The sequence below is a fragment of the Crinia signifera genome, chromosome 2 (genome assembly GCF_055691185.1).
Source record: "Crinia signifera chromosome 2, ASM5569118v1, whole genome shotgun sequence".
NCBI classification, from domain to species: Eukaryota; Metazoa; Chordata; class Amphibia; order Anura; family Myobatrachidae; genus Crinia; species Crinia signifera.
In genome coordinates this window covers 233,540,250-233,559,703 of record NC_139218.1, presented here as the reverse complement: position 1 = coordinate 233,559,703, position 19,454 = coordinate 233,540,250, and the positions used below count along the sequence as shown (strand labels likewise).

Sequence of the window (19,454 nt, the reverse complement as noted above, 5' to 3'; positions counted from 1 at the left end):
CAGGAGAATGTATTCAGTGGAGGAGGCATATGCCATGCTTGCTTCTGACTCTGACACAGCCAGTGATGCAAGCGGGGAATTTGAAGGATTTGCCTTAAGCTCCTCTTCCTCCTCTGGTGATGAGGGACCCCCTCAAAGACGCCCCCGTAGAGCAGCTGAGACCCCCCCCCCAATAATTGATCTCGTATGGACCCCACCACCAGACAATTTTGAGCCCCAGGTTCCTGAGTTTTTGGCCATGCCAGGAATCCAATTTGATTCCACAGGTCTCAGAGAAATTGACTTTTTCAAATTATTTTTCTCTGATGATTTTATAAATTTAATGGTGGACAAAACTAATTTATATGCCCAGCAGTTTATTGCTCAAAACCCCACGTCATCATTTGCTAGGTGGACCCCTGTAGATGCAGTAGAGATGATGACGTTTTGGGGTCTGGTGTTTCATATGGGCATAGTAAAAAAGCCAGAAATTAGGCAATATTGGAGTACAGATGTTCTGTACAGTACTCCATTTTACCGTATGGCCATGACCCGGACTCGATTTGAGACAATTCTTAAATTTATACATTACACCGATAATGCACAGTGCCCACCCAGAGATGATCCCACCTTTGACCGGCTATTCAAAGTCAGGCCGGTCATTGATCATTTCAGTGCCAAATTTGAAGAGGTGTACATCCCTGAAAAATTTATTTGTATCGACGAGTCCCTTATACATTTTAAAGGAAGGGTTAAATTCCGCCAGTACCTTCCCAGTAAGAGGGCAAGGTATGGCATAAAAATGTATAAACTGTGTGAAAGCACCTCAGGGTACACCCACAGGTTTAGGGTTTATGAAGGGAAGGATTCAAGAATTGAACCGCCAGAATGCCCCCCCTCCCTCGTAGGTGTTAGTGGGAAAATTGTCTGGGATTTAGTGCACCCCTTCCTGGATAAAGGTTATCACCTCTATGTGGATAACTTTTACACCAGCATCCCCCTGTTTAAGGCCCTTGGTTCAAGAGGTACAGCAGCTTGCGGTACTGTGCGCAAGAACCAAAGAGGCCTCCCAAAAACGCACATTGCCCAAGTAATGAGAAGGGGTGAAAGCAGGGGAATATGCAACGAAAATATGTTGTTGGTCAAATATAAGGACAAGAGGGATGTCCTTATACTGACAACAATTCACGGAGACAGTACCACCTCCATCCCTGTACGAGGTACCAGTACCCACACCTCCAAACCTAATTGTATCCTGGATTACAATAGGTACATGGGCGGAGTTGATCTTTCAGATCAGGTACTGAAGCCGTACAGTGCCCTGCGGAAAACAAAAATCTGGTACAAGAAGGTGGCCGTGTATATCATCCAGATGGCACTGTATAACGCTTACGTGCTATTCCGTTCTACCGGCCAGAGGGGGACATTTATGCACTTTCAAGAGGAAGTCATAAAGGGCCTAATATTTGGGAACCAGCAGGCAGAGGGCCCCAGTACTTCTAGTACTGGTCCCCGTATTGTACCAGGGCAGCATTTTCCTGATGAAATCCCCTCCACTAGAAAAAAGGGCAGGACACAAAAAAGGTGCAAAGTTTGCTATAAAAAGGGAATAAGAAAGCAAACTATTTTCCAGTGTGACACTTGCCCCGACAAACCCGGCCTATGTATAAAGGAGTGTTTTAAAATATACCACACATCTATGGAATATTAGGTTCATAATTTCACCGTGCTTCGGGGGTCTTGCTAATGCCACATAGCACCCACCATTCATTCCACCAGAATCTGAGCCGCAAAATCCAAAAATCACTCCTTCCCTTCTGAGTCCTGCCATGCACCCAACTGGTATTTTTTGGTCACATGTGAGGCATTGCCGTACTTGGGAGAAATTGGGGCACAGATTTTGGGGTGCTTTTTCTCCTTCATTCCTTGTGAAAATGAAAAATTTTGAGCCAGAACTGCATTTTTGTGTAAAAAAATGTAATTTTTCATGTTCACTGCCCACTTGTATCAAAATTGGTGAAACCCCTGGGGGTTTGAAATGTACACTATACCCCTAGATGAATTCCCTGAGGGGTGTAGTTTGCAAAATGGGGTGACTTGTGGGGGGGTTCCACTGTATTGGTGCAACATAGCACCCACCATTCATTCCACCAAAATCTGTGCTGCAAAATCCAAAAATCACTCCTTCCCTTCTGAGTCCTGCCATGCACCCAACTGGTACTTTTTGGTCACATGTGAGGCATTGCCGTACTTGGGAGAAATTGGGGCACATATTTTGGGGTGCTTTGTCTCCTTCATACCTTGTGAAAATTAAAAATTTTGAGCCAGAACTGCATTTTTGTGTAAAAAAATGTAATTTTTCATGTTCACTGCCCACTTGTATCAAAATTGGTGAAACCCCTGGGGGTTTGAAATGTACACTATACCCCTAGATGAATTCCCTGAGGGGTGTAGTTTGCAAAATGGGGTCACTTGTGGGGGGGTTCCACTGTATTGGTGCTTTGGGGGTCTTGCTAATGCGACATAGCACCCACCATCATTCCACCAGAATTTGTGCTGCAAAATCCAAATATCACTCCTTCCCTTCTGAGTCCTGCCACTTTTTGGTCACACATGAGGCATTGCCGTACTCGGGAGAAATTGGGGCACAGATTTTGGCGTGCTTTGTCTCCTTCATACCTTCTGAAAATGAAAAATTTTGAGCCAGAACTGCATTTTTGTGTAAAAAAATGTAATTTTTCATGTTCACTGCCCACTTGTATCAAAATTGGTGAAACCCCTGGGGGTTTGAAATGTACACTATACCCCTAGATGAATTCCCTGAGGGGTGTAGTTTGCAAAATGGGGTCACTTGTGGGGGGGTTCCACTGTATTGGTGCAACATAGCACCCACCATTCATTCCACCAAAATCTGTGCTGCAAAATCCAAAAAACACTCCTTCCCTTCTGAGTCCTGCCATGCACCCAACTGGTACTTTTTGGTCACATGTGAGGCATTGCCGTACTTGGGAGAAATTGGGGCACATATTTTGGGGTGCTTTGTCTCCTTCATACCTTGTGAAAATTAAAAATTTTGAGCCAGAACTGCATTTTTGTGTAAAAAAATGTAATTTTTCATGTTCACTGCCCACTTGTATCAAAATTGGTGAAACCCCTGGGGGTTTGAAATGTACACTATACCCCTAGATAAATTCCCTGAGGGGTGTAGTTTGCAAAATGGGGTCACTTGTGGGGGGGTTCCACTGTCTTGGTGCTTGGGGGGTCTTGCTAATGCGACATAGCACCCACCAAAATTCCACCAGAATCTGAGCTGTAAAATCCAAAAATCACTCCTTCCCTTCTGAGTCCTGCCATGCACCCAACTGGTATTTTTTGGTCACATGTGAGGCATTGCCGTACTCGGGAGAAATTGGGGCACAGATTTTGGGGTGCTTTTTCTCCTTCATTCCTTGTGAAAATGAAAAATTTTGAGCCAGAACTGCATTTTTGTGTAAAAAAATGTAATTTTTCATGTTCACTGCCCACTTGTATCAAAATTGGTGAAACCCCTGGGGGTTTGAAATGTACACTATACCCCTAGATGAATTCCCTGAGGGGTGTCGTTTGCAAAATGGGGTCACTTGTGGGGGGGTTCCACTGTATTGGTGCAACATAGCACCCACCATTCATTCCACCAAAATCTGTGCTGCAAAATCCAAAAATCACTCCTTCCCTTCTGAGTCCTGCCATGCACCCAACTGGTACTTTTTGGTCACATGTGAGGCATTGCCGTACTTGGGAGAAATTGGGGCACATATTTTGGGGTGCTTTGTCTCCTTCATACCTTGTGAAAATTAAAAATTTTGAGCCAGAACTGCATTTTTGTGTAAAAAAATGTAATTTTTCATGTTCACTGCCCACTTGTATCAAAATTGGTGAAACCCCTGGGGGTTTGAAATGTACACTATACCCCTAGATGAATTCCCTGAGGGGTGTAGTTTGCAAAATGGGGTCACTTGTGGGGGGGTTCCACTGTATTGGTGCTTTGGGGGTCTTGCTAATGCGACATAGCACCCACCATCATTCCACCAGAATTTGTGCTGCAAAATCCAAATATCACTCCTTCCCTTCTGAGTCCTGCCACTTTTTGGTCACACATGAGGCATTGCCGTACTCGGGAGAAATTGGGGCACAGATTTTGGCGTGCTTTGTCTCCTTCATACCTTCTGAAAATGAAAAATTTTGAGCCAGAACTGCATTTTTGTGTAAAAAAATGTAATTTTTCATGTTCACTGCCCACTTGTATCAAAATTGGTGAAACCCCTGGGGGTTTGAAATGTACACTATACCCCTAGATGAATTCCCTGAGGGGTGTAGTTTGCAAAATGGGGTTACTTGTGGGGGGGTTCCACTGTATTGGTGCAACATAGCACCCACCATTCATTCCACCAAAATCTGTGCTGCAAAATCCAAAAAACACTCCTTCCCTTCTGAGTCCTGCCATGCACCCAACTGGTACTTTTTGGTCACATGTGAGGCATTGCCGTACTTGGGAGAAATTGGGGCACATATTTTGGGGTGCTTTGTCTCCTTCATACCTTGTGAAAATTAAAAATTTTGAGCCAGAACTGCATTTTTGTGTAAAAAAATGTAATTTTTCATGTTCACTGCCCACTTGTATCAAAATTGGTGAAACCCCTGGGGGTTTGAAATGTACACTATACCCCTAGATAAATTCCCTGAGGGGTGTAGTTTGCAAAATGGGGTCACTTGTGGGGGGGTTCCACTGTCTTGGTGCTTGGGGGGTCTTGCTAATGCGACATAGCACCCACCAAAATTCCACCAGAATCTGAGCTGTAAAATCCAAAAATCACTCCTTCCCTTCTGAGTCCTGCCATGCACCCAACTGGTATTTTTTGGTCACATGTGAGGCATTGCCGTACTCGGGAGAAATTGGGGCACAGATTTTGGGGTGCTTTTTCTCCTTCATTCCTTGTGAAAATGAAAAATTTTGAGCCAGAACTGCATTTTTGTGTAAAAAAATGTAATTTTTCATGTTCACTGCCCACTTGTATCAAAATTGGTGAAACCCCTGGGGGTTTGAAATGTACACTATACCCCTAGATGAATTCCCTGAGGGGTGTCGTTTGCAAAATGGGGTCACTTGTGGGGGGGTTCCACTGTATTGGTGCTTGGGGGGTCTTGCTAATGCGACATAGCACCCACCAAAATACCACCAGAATCTGAGCTGCAAAATCCAAAAATCACTCCTTCCCTTCTGAGTCCTGCCATGCACCCAACTGGTATTTTTTGGTCACATGTGAGGCATTGCCGTACTCGGGAGAAATTGGGGCACAGATTTTGGGGTGCTTTTTCTCCTTCATTCCTTGTGAAAATGAAAAATATTGAGCCAGAACTGCATTTTTGTGTAAAAAAATGTAATTTTTTCATGTTCACTGCCCACTTGTATCAAAATTGGTGAAACCCCTGGGGGTTTGAAATGTACACTATACCCCTAGATGAATTCCCTGAGGGGTGTAGTTTGCAAAATGGGGTCACTTGTGGGGGGGTTCCACTGTATTGGTGCAACATAGCACCCACCATTCATTCCACCAAAATCTGTGCTGCAAAATCCAAAAATCACTCCTTCCCTTCTGAGTCCTGCCATGCACCCAACTGGTACTTTTTGGTCACATGTGAGGCATTGCCGTACTCGGGAGAAATTGGGGCACAGATTTTGGGGTGCTTTTTCTCCTTCATACCTTCTGAAAATGAAAAATTTTGAGCCAGAACTGCATTTTTGTGTAAAAAAATGTAATTTTTAATTTTCACTGCCCACTTGTATCAAAATTGGTGAAACCCCTGGGGGTTTGAAATGTACACTATACCCCTAGATGAATTCCCTGAGGGGTGTAATTTGCAAAATGGGGTCACTTGTGGGGGGATTCCACTGTCTTGGTGCTTGGGGGGTCTTGCTAATGCGACATAGCACCCACCAAAATTCCACCAGAATCTGAGCTGCAAAATCCAAAAATCACTCCTTCCCTTCTGAGTCCTGCCATGCACCCAACTGGTATTTTTTGGTCACATGTGAGGCATTGCCGTACTCGGGAGAAATTGGGGCACAGATTTTGGGGTGCTTTTTCTCCTTCATTCCTTGTGAAAATGAAAAATTTTGAGCCAGAACTGCATTTTTGTGTAAAAAAATGTAATTTTTCATGTTCACTGCCCACTTGTATCAAAATTGGTGAAACCCCTGGGGGTTTGAAATGTACACTATACCCCTAGATGAATTCCCTGAGGGGTGTAGTTTGCAAAATGGGGTCACTTGTGGGGGGGTTCCACTGTATTGGTGCTTGGGGGGTCTTGCTAATGCGACATAGCACCCACCAAAATTCCACCAGAATCTGAGCTGCAAAATCCAAAAATCACTCCTTCCCTTCTGAGTCCTGTCATGCACCCAACTGGTATTTTTTGGTCACATGTGAGGCATTGCCGTACTCGGGAGAAATTGGGGCACAGATTTTGGGGTGCTTTTTCTCCTTCATTCCTTGTGAAAATGAAAAATATTGAGCCAGAACTGCATTTTTGTGTAAAAAAATGGAATTTTTCATGTTCACTGCCCACTTGTATCAAAATTGGTGAAACCCCTGGGGGTTTGAAATGTACACTATACCCCTAGATGAATTCCCTGAGGGGTGTAGTTTGCAAAATGGGGTGACTTGTGGGGGGGTTCCACTGTATTGGTGCAACATAGCACCCACCATTCATTCCACCAAAATCTGTGCTGCAAAATCCAAAAATCACTCCTTCCCTTCTGAGTCCTGCCATGCACCCAACTGGTACTTTTTGGTCACATGTGAGGCATTGCCGTACTCGGGAGAAATTGGGGCACAGATTTTGGGGTGCTTTTTCTCCTTCATACCTTCTGAAAATGAAAAATTTTGAGCCAGAACTGCATTTTTGTGTAAAAAAATGTAATTTTTCATTTTCACTGCCCACTTGTATCAAAATTGGTGAAACCCCTGGGGGTTTAAAATGTACACTATACCCCTAGATGAATTCCCTGAGGGGTGTAGTTTGCAAAATGGGGTCACTTGTGGGGGGGTTCCACTGTATTGGTGCTTGGGGGGTCTTGCTAATGCGACATAGCACCCACCAAAATTCCACCAGAATCTGAGCTGCAAAATCCAAAAATCACTCCTTCCCTTCTGAGTCCTGCCATGCACCCAACTGGTATTTTTTGGTCACATGTGAGGCATTGCCGTACTCAGTAGAAATTGGGGCACAGATTTTGGGGGGCTTTGTCTCCTTCATTCCTTGTGAAAATGAAAAATTTTGAGCCAGAACTGCATTTTTGTGTAAAAAATTTAATTTTTCATTTTCACTGCCCAGTTGGACCACAATTGGTGAAACCCCTGGGGGTTTGAAATGTACACTATACCCCTAGATGAATTCCCTGAGGGGTGTAGTTTGCAAAATGGGGTCACTTGTGGGGGGGTTCCTAAATTTTAGCATCTTATGGTGCCTAGAAACCTACATGGTGCCTAAAAAATAATCTCATAAAAAGGAGGCTCCAAAATCAAGTAGGTGCTCCTTCTATTATGAAGCCTGTGGTTTGGTCAACGTGCACACTAGGGCCACATATAGGATATTTATGAAAACAAAAGATTTGGGGGAATCAATTTTTAGTCACATTTCTCTAGTAAAATGTACTGTGTTCCTTAGAAAAATGTATTAAAATTGCAAATCTGCAAAAAAAATGAAATTTTGAAATTTCACCTACACTTTGTTTTAATTCCTGTGAAACACCTAAAGGGTTAACAAACTTCCAAAATGCTGTTTTGAATACTGTGAGGGGTGCAGTTTTTGAAATGGCATCATTTATGGGGGTGTCTCACATACAAGTCCCTCAAAGTCACATCAGAACTGAACTGGTCCCTAAAAAAATCAGTGTTTGAAATTTTCTTGAAAATTTGAGAATTTGCTATTCATATTGTAAGCCTCCTAGTGTCCCAAAAAATTAAAAGGAAGTTGAAATAATGATGGAAACATAAAGTAGACATATGGTCTATGTTAGTTATTAACTATTTTGAGTGGTAAGATTATTTGTCTCACAAGCAGAAAATTTAACATTTTGCAAATCGCTAAATTTTCCATTTTTTCACGACATTTTGGTATTTTTCACAAAAAAACACAGACTGTATCGACCCAAATTTACCACTAATTTGAAGTACAATGTGTCACGAAAAAACAATCTCAAAATCACTGGGATAAGTAAAAGCAAAAAAAAGTTATCCCCACTTAAGTGAGACATGTCAGATTTGAAAAAAATGGCTCTGTCAGGAACGCAAAAACTAGCTCTGTCAGGAAGGGGTTAAAGAACAGTGCAAGGACCATGAAACAAAAGGTGAGGGATACAGGAGCACAAGAGAAAGGAGGGTTCTGCTTTTAACAGCTATTAATCTAAAAGAGAGGTTTGCAACAAATGTGCCTGACACCTACAGGGAAAGTTGGTGAGGGTGGCAGACCAGTAGACGAGGGGTTGGGTGAGGGGTTAGGTGGTGGGCTGGCTGGTTTTGATTAACTAAAACGATTCTAGGTAGAAATTGAAATGCTGAAGGCTAAAAAGAATGTGTCAGGATAAGGGGAAGATTTCCTGGGATGGGGAGTAGCACAGAAGTCCTGTAGGTGGGAGAGAGAGACCAGTAGGCAGTGGCGTAACTATATTGCCGCAGACCTCGCAACGGCAGTGAGGCGCTGACTAAGTATGGGTGCCGGGGGTCTGCGGGCGCTATTGTTATGCCCCTAATCGTGCCCCAATGCCCCTCAGCCGTTGTGGGTGCAGCGTCGCAGGGGAGGTAGTACCCCGTACCTGGGCAGCGTGAAGGGTCAGTGCCACAGTGTCCAGGAACTGAAGCACTGAGAGAAGAGCAGACACTGCGGATCATTTGTTGTTATGCCACTGCCAGTAGGGATGAGATATTAAAGCTTGGTGAAAGATAAGGTGGAGAGAGAAAAAGTACAAATCAATCAGATCCCGCTCTTAAAAGACAGAAGCTGATTGTCTGGCACTTTATCTATCTCTCCCTAAGCTTTGCTATATTCCCCCCCATCAGCAGTGGAGAGACAAGATGGAAATGAGGTTAAAGAAGGGGAGGAGGAGAGGATAAGGACTTTGTAGATGAGGAGTTGACTATGGATTGTCATGCATAGCATATCGCATAGTACAAAAAGTGTGTGCAGGTGGTACTTTTTGTACTAGATCGCATTGCATATAGTTTAGATCACACACTGTCACACTTGAACAAGATGCAATGCAATCAAGTACAGAATGCATCAATTGCACATCTCGCCGTATATGGGTACCTTAAGAGTGTAGTGAAAGGGAGATAAAGAGGAGAAAATGGGGTAAGGGTGAGCGTAAAAGGGGACCGATGAGCGGGAACGTAGGCGTAAACTACATTAGTTGAAATTACTGATACAATAAATGGCATGTGGATGGCAAGTGTTGGAAAGGTACTGGATGTGGTTGAAGTAAAGTTCATTATGACAATGAGAATACAATAAATTAATGCATTTATATTGCATTTGAGAAAATTATTATAAAATATTCTCTAAAAAAAAGTGACCTAAGTTAGTCATGCTATGATGTTCACTACAGTTTAGGTCCAATTTAAGGTATACTTTAGTAATGTTTTATACATAAAGGACCTTATTCAAGTCAGGTCGAAAGGGGTCCAATGTTTGGCCCATGTGCATGCACAGCCACATTTCTGCAGAGGCTAATAGACCGGTCCAGACTGTTCATCGGGTGCACACACCCAAGACAGCGGGCGCGTGGGGGGGGGTAGGGGCGGAGAGGGGCGTGGGGCAGTCCCTTAGCATATGGGAATGCCCAGCGTTTCATGTGCTTTCCCTAGAGAACATCGGGTGTTCTCATGGTAATGGGCCACTTCCCCACAAGTGTTCACGCATAGATAAGTGACTTGAGAGTCACTGTTATATGCGTGCATATTCGCCATCATCAGACAGTATTTACCCTGCACAGAAACAATAAAACACCCACATCTAACTCTCACTGCAGATGCAGCCCCACCTGCAGTGCATATGGTTTTGGCCATTAGAAAGTGATTGTGCCTTTCCAAGTGAATCAGAATAACCCCCTATGTCTTCAGGCCTCTACATAAAAATAGGCCCAAAACCATGAGTATTAAATGTATATTTCTATTTGACAAATTTTTGTGCTTTTATATATTTAGTGAGACACTGGGGCTTATAGTGTATGGGGTCTACATGGCATTGGCCTCCCCTCCTCCACTACTCATACTAGGCCCTTGAACAGTTCAGAGTCCCCCCTGTCATCCTGCGCACAGCGTCTATTCCTGCAGCCAGAAGGGCTGGGGTCATGCCCCTGCAGCGACGAAGATAGGGCACGGCCTCCCGGGAGAGCCGCGAGTATAGGCCATGCCCCCTTTCATTAGACCACGTCCCAAAAATTTTCGACACTCCTTCAGTGCGCATGTGGGTGTCCCTCCTCCTCCAGAATGACAGTAGGGAGGTATGTTGCCATGTGATGTGTACATTAATTTGAATAGAATGGGCGCAGATTGATTGTGCTAACTATACTGATGAGTATAACAGAAACTTATAGTAATTGCAGAGACATGCCTGCTCTCGGTTTGACACACAAAAAGCCATTGCCATGTAATCTTATTAACATCTACATCACTTTCATCAAGTACAATATTCACTTGTATCAGTCACAAGATGCTGAGAGGAAATTGTGTTTCTTATAGCATACACTTCCATGACATTTATACTATCCTTTGTTACAGACTGGCATACTAACAAGATTAGTTCAGCTGTATATTAAATCAAGAGGGAATAATCTTTTTAGCAATCAAACTTCACCCCCACTCCCTTGAAAATCTATTGTTCCCTATAACATAAGATTTAAGAACTCCTCATGTAACAACCGACAGGCTTACATAAAGAGATTACAATTTATCATTTCGTAAAATCACTGACAAGAGAAAGACAACAATGGGATTTGCTGATTATACTGATCTTGAGCAATTACAATTGTCATTTTGGAACATGCAAAATGAACTCTATATACAGAGTAACAATGTTTATTTTTACCCCACAACCATTTACATTGCTAGCTGTATACAGTACTTACTTAAGTATGAATACTTTAGAGAAAACATGGGGATTGATTGGTTCACAATTAGGTCACAGACAGTAAAGAAAAACACCAATTACTTTTCATAGCCTACCTGCATCATGGTATTGCCTCCCTGAACTGACATTCAAGAACCTTGAGGATTAATTACTAGTAATGAAGCAGAGTTCTGCAATGCACGGTTAAACCTAACTCCTGTTTGCCAAAATGATTTTGACCTTTTCTGCGCGGCAGGTTATGGAATTTCTTCTTCTCTGAGGTTATTGGCAGTGATACCCTGTTTCCACCTCCCAGTGTGACACCTCTAGATACTGAACGCTTCAGCTATATAATTAGAACCATAGCATAATGCTTTATACACTCATGTATTTAGCAGGGATGAGTGTATACATATAAAGGCTATTTGGGTACTCCTGCCCATCCGGTTTCCTACACGCTATTTGGGTACTCCTGTCCACAAGTTTTCCCACACTCCTGCCCACAGGACAATTCCATTTTAGGGTGACTGTTGCATGTAGCACCTCACAAAGCTCCAAGAGGTACATACTAGTAAATCCTTAAAGATCGTTGGGGATGTGTAGTTTGAAAAAAATATTAACAGAACTGATATTTAAACATTTGCCTTTCAAGCTATCGAGGGTGCCTCATTGGCCAGTATCCTATTTGCCACGGTTAATTACCTTGGCTAATTAGCATGCCATGGTTTTCCCATTGGCCCCAACTCTTAGCACTTATCAAGGGTTTGGCTTGCCTGCCTAAGGTAGCAGAAAACAAATTCCCAATAAGTGCACCGATAAGCTGTAATTACGTATGTCTGCCAGCTTTCGTGGACCGTATGCATTTTTGGAAGAAAATTTTTTATTCTGCATGAGTCAATAGGATAAGAAAACTCCATTTGAGAGCGGTACACCAACAGAGCTATTAGGATGCCTGCCTTTATAAGCTAGTCATGCATTCTCCATTACTATTTTTGTAATTATTATATATTTATTTATTTATACGTGTTTTACAAATTTCACATAAAGTGGGACAGGTAAGATTTTGTGGTACTTATGTAGTATCTGGGCTCCCATTTTTCTTATGAGACCGCGTCCCCTCGCGGGCTCGCTGCGCTCGCCACGCTTCGGGCATGGTGGCTCCATGCGTAGTTGGATAGTAGGGGTATGAAAAAATGGGGTGCATTTAACATGGGAGCCCAGATAATACATAAGTACCGATTTTGTTTATACAAAGTTTATTACTGGTAGCGCAATAGTTACAGAAAGTGAAGCAGAGGTCATAAACAATATGGTTAAGATAATAATAATACTAATAATAATAACAACAACATTTGTATTTAGGAACAAAAGACACAGAATAAGCTTAACAGAAAAGAGAACTAAGCAGTGGTGGTTTTTACATATGGGCTGCAGCCCCCCCAGGTAAAATCCACCACTGTAGTGAAGCCAGATATGTAGTCTGTGAGACTGCACTGGCTTCACTGTGGCTGGCAGCAACTTCCTGTTGGAAGTCCGACCTGTCAGTCACAAAGGCAGTCTTATTGGGAGGTGTTACCTCCCTCCGGGACGCCTTGTTGCGGGCTGCCGGGCAAAAACGGCAAATACGCATGCACAGTACCTATATCGGTACTGCGCACGTGCTGGTCCCGCTGCCTGTAACTTATATTGTACAGGTGCCGGGACCATGATTACTTCTATGGGCTGCTGCATACATATGTTTGTACTGCGCATGCGCCAGTCCCGGTAATCATAGGACAGGCGATGAGGACGGGAAGAGGCTACGGCGGTGACGGCGGCGGTGACAGGGGGAGGGGGTGCCTGCGGCCAGAGGCAGCCCCCCTCCCCAAAAGAGGTAGGAGCAGCCACTGGAACTAAGCATTTGAGTTGGGAGGTTTTAGGAACTAAATGGACATTAGTGAATGCTTGGGTGAACAGGTAGGTAAGGATTACCTACCTGTAGGTAAGGATTATAGAGTGGAACTCTCTTGGAAAACCTTTAGAAAGGGTTTTTCCAAAGGATCAGAAAAGCTACACTTAGCGGTCTGTCAGAACACTTACAGCAACTGGCGGGATTTACATTCATCAATAAATTAACTTGGAAAAGTAATAGGTATTGATAGAGCAAAACAGTTAAGTAATTGAAATTTAATTAAAGACAATGGGCCTGATTCCGACGTGGGAGTAAAGCAAAAAAGATCAAGTAAATGTTCACTATGACCAAATACATTACAAAGGGCATAGTCAAAATTGTGTTGCCTACACAGTATTTTTCCTTGCGATACTGACCTTACCGACCTCGCGGGCCTGCACATTGTTATCGCAAGCAGGGGAAACACTGTACGATTTTGTATAACTTTCCTTACAATATTGACTATATAGTCAACATCGTAAGCCAAAATCGCACCAATTGTATGAACCTTTAAGAAAAAAGAAGAATAGACCTTGGCGCAATCAATTAGCAGCTGTTCAAAATGGGGGTGTGTAGCTCCCAAATTATATATGTAATACAAGGACAAAGAAATAGAACAGCGCTGATATTATACTGATGTATAAAACAATACCACGGCTAGGTATAACAAGAGTTATATTAATACACAATAAAAATGATGGTACTTGTATACTATCACGGCTCCCATCGCATGCCATATGTAGTGGCATGCGATGGCATGCGATGCGATTTTTACGGGTTTTTATGCATTTGTTGTAAAAATCGCATGCCATCGCATGGCCATGCGATTTTGATCACAAATGCATCCAAATGCATTTAAATTAGTAACATGTTAAATGCACCCCAAATGTCTTTTTTCACACTGTTCCACCCCCATTATCAACGCCAACCCGAAGCGTGGCGAGCGCAGCGAGCCCGCGAGGGGTGGCGGTACGCGTCCTACGACCTTTTCGTACCCCCACTATCCACGTCGGCGTGGAGTTGAGAATAGGAAGTGTGGCGAGCGCAGCGAGCCACCGAGGCCGAAGCGTGGCGAGCCCCGCGAAGGGACGCGGATACCTGTGAAGCCCGCGAGGGGACGCGGATACCTGTGAAGGTATCCGCGGCCGCTCGCCACGCTTCGGGCTCGGTGGCTCGCTGCTTTTGCCACACTTTCTATTCTCAACTCCACGCCGACGTGGATAGTGGGGGTATGAAAAGGTCGTAGGACGCGTACCGCCGCTCCTCGCGGGCTCGCTGCGCTTGCCACGCTTCGGGTTGGCGTTCGTAGTGGGGGTGCTACAGTAACAAATGCCCTTTGGGGTGCATTTAACATGATTTTAACACATGTCAATGATTATTGTGAAAAATGGCATCTCATCGCATCGCATGCGATGCGATTTTTTCATATACGATGCACATCGTGGGAGCCGTGATACTACACAAGTACCAAAATTATAATTATAATTATAATCTGTTAGCATGCATGTTGAATAAAATGAGCCTTCAATTTATAAACAATTAAGTACAGATATACTGCACCTCCACAGGAATATTTCCAAGTGGAGAAAGGGCCATATAAGAATCCGGTCTAATACCCAGCTGAGGGGTGGTGGAGTCCAGGCAGATTGTTTGTCCGTGTTCAAACAAACTCAATAGTGCTATTATGCAAGGGGTCCACAAGTTGGAAATAGTGGAGACCGTCCCTCGCTGAGTAGGAATAAACGGTACCTGGAAGTCCTCCTTATAAGCTGGTCTGGAAATAAATAGAATTGTATCCTTAGTGTGCAGATTTGTTTGTCCAAATAAAAGTGTGGCTCAATTTAAAAGCAGGCTCAAACAGGCTCTCTCTCCATGCTGACTGTGATATTGGCAAGTTGATTCTGAATTGACTGTTGAGTTGAAAAAGGCATCAGTTGGAGAGGTGTTACATTGCGCCCCTTGTTCTGATATCGTTACATTATTCATTAAGTGGAGCATCACAGGGTTGTCAGAGTAACAACGGTGACCACACCACCCCAAATACACTCCTAAGAGTGTATTTCAATATATATGTACCTAATCAAGGTGTAAAAAGTCCAGTGATCTTGGTGTATTACCCCTGAAGAAGTCCCTAGGGGACGAAACGCGTAGGGTTTCTCGCATGATCATTCTACACCTATGGTCGAAGTCTTATTGAATTACAATGATCCACCGAAAATCTCTGTAAACGATTTCAAACAAATGTATTTTAAATTGTTTTACTGTGTAAAATAAATATTTTGTACTTTAACAATTGTGGACTGGTGAAACCATCTCCTGAGCGCACCTCTACACCTTCCCTCTTCATATATATATATATATATATATATATATATATATATATATATATATATATATATATATATGTATATGTATAAATAAATCAAATAACACATATCAGAGAAAATAATTATAACATTCAAATAGAAGGGTATACATTTTTGAATCACTTTAGTATAATTATTGTATACAATTGCAAACAGAGCAATGTGGCTGACTGGAGTTCCGTAATATACTCACGAGGTGTTTTTAAGAAAATCCTGTGTGGGATACCTGACAGATCTCTCACGCAGTGCTGCAGAGAGAAGGCCATATGCTTCTATAGCAGTGGTCAGGGAACTCAGTCCTCATTACCTAGGGTTACCAACTCATCCCTTTAATTCGGGACACATATTAATTACACAGGTTCTGTGGCAGTTTAAAACCAGGTGAAATGGAGTCTTGAAGAGTGGCAGTTTAAAACCAGGTGAAAGCCAGCCACAGAACCTGTGTAATTAATATGTGTCCCGAATTACAGGGATGAGTTGGTAACCCTATCATTACCCCACGCAGTGCATGTTTTGCAGGTCTCCTCACAGAATCACAAGGGAAATAATTAGCTCCACCTGCGGACCTTATAAAATGTGTCTGTGAGTAATTAGTACACCTGTGCACCTGCTGGGTTACTAGCAAAACATGCACTGTGTGGGGTAATGAGGACCGAGTTCCCTGACCACTGTTCTATAGGGTATCTCCCTTTACTCAGGATACCCCCCTGCAGCGGTACTCCGCCATGCAGGGTTAACGCATTTGAAAATGCGGTTAAAAACCTGAAAACAGGGTTCGCTTCAGTGCATCCACCCATCAGTCCATTTGTCTCAGACAAGACTTCCTGCCGTAACCACTTAATTGACTCTTCTTAAACATATTTGAAATGTAATTGTATTGTTCTCTATGACTCTCCACTTATAATTTGACTCATGTCATCCTCCCACATGCCCATTTGCTGCAAAAGTAATTGGTATGATATCTCACTCTTAAATGTTTTAATTGCGTGTATAGTTGCTGTGACTGAAAACGCATTATTCATATCCTGGCGTGGCATGAAATGACTGAGACTTGTGATCTGCGCACCAATTGGCAATGCTTCTATGTGTGCCTTTGACTGCACAGTGAATGAGATCCGTGCTTGGTATGCATTACGTCTTCACATTGTTTCCATAGTAACCAAGCACTCATCTTCAGGTGAGAGTGACAAAACATACACTAGAGGCAATGTAAATCAGTTCTGCATGTTTTAGTAATCAGAAAGCACAAAACCATATTTACTTAAAAGCTTCCCTGATGTCTAATATATACAGGGTAGCAGATGTCAAGTGAAGGTAATTTTGTTCTCCCCATTTGGGCTTCTCTGCATAGTAAAGCATTTCTGAACAGCCTTTTGGAAAATAGTGAAAACACCTCTTCCTACTCACAGAATGACTGTGTACAATGGGAGGAATAAGATATTAGACATGTTTGTAGTCTGCAATGTGATTAGGTGCTACTTATATCAATCCAGTAGCCATACTGGTCTACAATAAACACAAATGCACAAATTACAGCTGTATCCTCATCCACCTAGCCTCAATACACCAGACAGCAGGAGATGCTTGGCATGAGTGAGCTGACAGGTCCCACGCAACTCCGATACTGCAATAAATACATCTTATTCGCAACTTACTGACTTTTCTTATTGACTTTATTATTTACTGCATAAAGCTCTTGTTCAGTGTTACAAGGTTTGTATTAACGATGTTCGAAAAGACCACAACTCAGTATAAACTTGCACTGCAGCTAGTACAACGGATTATCAGTGGTATGAAATATTTGGGAGCACAGAACTGCTGAACAGAAAACATACAGTAAAGGTGTGGAAGATGCTGGTTAGTGGGGCGTGTGACACAGGTCCCAGAACACCCAGCCAATAAGAAAGGCCTGTCTCTGGCTGTGTCAGTAAGCTTTGTGAGGAGGAAGCTGCAGCTCTACAATATCGTGCTCGCTCACAATTTTGTATGATAAAGACAGATGGAGCCAGGGATTTGCTTGACTTTTCACATGTATAGTATTTGCAGTGTCTCTTGGTGACGTACTGCAAACAGAAAATAAAAAATAAGATTGAAGGATATAGGTTTCATTCTTCTATTGTATCTTTTCAGTTTCTGAGACACAAATTAACTTAAAGCGGGAACTCATTTTACATTTCCTTTATGTAGTTTTATTTAAGACTATTGCTCATAACACGTTGCTTGCCTTTCCACCATATTTATTATTATTTATTTACAGTTCTTATATAGCGTAGCAGATTCCGTTGCGCTTTACAATTGTAAACAATTGAGTCCTGTTGGAGAATGCGCTATATGAATAAAACTTACTTACTAAACAGAGATAAGACTTGGAGGTAAAAGGGCCCTGCTGCAAGCTTACAGTCTATAGGGACATAGGAGGGAAACACAAGGACAGGCACCAGTAATAGCATACTGTAGCTTGTAGAAGGGAAGATATATAATACATAAATGCATCAGAAGGTTATGCATATGGAACTTAAAAATTATAGGCTTGCCTGAAGAGGTGAGTTTTCAGGGAACGCTTGAAAGTTTGGAGGCTAGTGGAGAGTCATATTGTGCATGGAAGGGCATTCCATAGGGTGGGAGCAGCCCGATGAAAGTCCTGTAATAGTGAATGGGAGCTGATGATCCGTGCAGAAGAGAGACCCAGATCTTGTGCAGAGCGGAGTGGTCGAGATGGGAGATATTTTGTGATAAAGAGATATAAGCTGGTGCAGGATGGTTAATAGCTTTATATGCTAGTAGAATGCTTTTATATTGAATACAGTAAAATCATTATAAAATCTGTACTCTATTGACTAATTTCTATCAACTTCATCAAAACTTGGGCTTTATTTTTGAACAACACGGCACAAATTAGGTAATATGCATTAATGTCACTATGGGGGAATCCAATTCAGCACAAAAATGCCACATATAGCTAAAGGGACATACACATACACAGATCTGGACACTATATATAGCAAGCGATGCTGGACCAAAGCCAGGAAGATAATGAAGGACCTCAGCCATCCCAACAATGGACTCTTCTCCCTATTGCGATCAGGGAAACACTACCGCTCATTGTAGGCAAACACAGAACGAATGAGAAGGAGCTTCTTCCCGCAGGCCATTAGAGCCCTCAACCAGACCTCCTAGTAACGGGACTTTCCTTCCTTCTACTAGATCTACCCCACACAATCTCTCTCTCTCTTCACTATTCCTCAGCCGATCTACTTATCCTTACGTAATGTAGGACAGTAGTATAAGCATTTCACTACATATTGTACTATGTATGACTTTGTATGTGACAAATAAATTTGATTTGATTGAGATGGGTGATAATAGCCTGACTATATCGCTTATGACGCATGTCGGCCTATGGATGGGGATTATGCGGGGCCATAGAGTGCAGAAGAAGCTTACGGCAACCCTCCCACACCACACAGGTAGGAGCCGGCACTGCAAACAACATACATACTGAGCGATATCGTCAGTAACCACATCCGAGTATAGCTATCGTTGAAAATATCCTTAGATTGAATTGCACGTACAGGCGACAAAGGACATCACTAACGACTCATAGGAGCCTGCATCGTGACCTGTGAAGGCAGGGGGGTACTTTTAAGATGACAGCGCTTTGTTGTACAGTGAAGTGTTTGCATCTGTGCAATGAGATTTGCAGACACATCACGGGACGGCATGCTAGTGACAGCAGCTGTCTTAGTAAATGTCCCACTTAGTACATTATTGTGCCATTTTAAATGAAAGATTTGAATACTTTGTTATTATAGAGTGTTGCTGGGTAACATGTATTGCTAATAAGAAAACATATGACAAATCCTTACATCACAAATATTGGCAGCTGAAATCTTGCTCTGGCTCTGGCACCTATAAGTGCTAATGTACACTGTATAAAGAGATTGCACATTCTTACCATGCCTGGCATAGGATAAATGCTGTAATGCTGTACAGCCTTGGGCCAGATGCTTTTTGTATACAAATTTAGAAGTGCC

The 19,454-nt window shown here is 42.7% G+C and overlaps 1 protein-coding gene across 8 annotated transcripts in view; it reads right to left on the bottom strand.

The window, feature by feature from the left end:
• Positions 1 to 19,454, bottom strand: part of SH3RF3 (SH3 domain containing ring finger 3) — a 468,317-nt gene that overhangs the window by 370,608 nt on the left and 78,255 nt on the right. The window lies entirely within an intron of this gene.